Below are 731 nucleotides of genomic sequence, written 5' to 3' on the forward strand. Positions count from 1 at the left end.
AATGGGAATGAACAACAAAGGAGAGTGCTTGGCTCTTACTCTGCTCCTACTGCAGATCTTTATGGAAAAAGCATTGTGGTGCCTCCTATAGCTGCGAACAAATTTGAGTTGAAGCCACAATTGGTCACCCTGGTGCAACAAAACTGCCAATATCATGGTCTTCCCCAGGAAGACCCAAATCAATTTATTTCTAATTTTCTGTAGATTTTTGATACTGTGAAGACAAATAGAGTGAATCTTGAGGTGTACAAACTCATGCTTTTCCCGTTTGTTATGAGGGATGGAGCAAAGCTATGACTAGATTCTCAACCCAAGGAGAGTTTGGATACTTGGGACAAGGTTGTTACTGAGTTTTTTACTAAATTTTTCTACCAAAGAAGCTGACTAAGCTTAGGGTGGAGGTTCAGATCTTTAGGCAGAAGGATGGTGAAACTCTTTATGAAGCTTGGGAGAGATACAAGCTACTGACTAGGCAATGCCCTCCGGACATGTTCTCCAAATGGACCTAACTAGATATCTTTTATGAAGATTTGGGTGAAATGTCCAAAATGTGCTTAGATAATTCCACAGGTGGTTCATTGCACAAGAAGAAGACACCGGAGGAGACTATTGAGCTTATTGAATTGGTTGCTAGCAACCAATACTTATACTCATCTAACAGGAATCCTGTGAACTCTGAGTCTCCTCAGACGAAGGGTATTATGGAAGTAGAAGCTCTTAATACTATTCTT

The 731-nt window shown here is 40.5% G+C and overlaps 1 non-coding gene across 1 annotated transcript; it reads right to left on the minus strand.

Annotated features, from left to right (window-relative positions):
• Positions 1-386: 386 nt before the first annotated feature.
• On the minus strand, positions 387-493 carry LOC148581854 (small nucleolar RNA R71). Its single transcript, XR_015896734.1, has one exon. It is a non-coding gene; the product is annotated as a small nucleolar RNA R71 (small nucleolar RNA).
• Positions 494-731: the final 238 nt, after the last annotated feature.

The sequence above is a fragment of the Arachis ipaensis genome, chromosome B10, assembly GCF_059453495.1.
Source record: "Arachis ipaensis isolate K30076 ecotype BB chromosome B10, ASM5945349v1, whole genome shotgun sequence".
Lineage (NCBI taxonomy): Eukaryota > Viridiplantae > Streptophyta > Magnoliopsida > Fabales > Fabaceae > Arachis > Arachis ipaensis.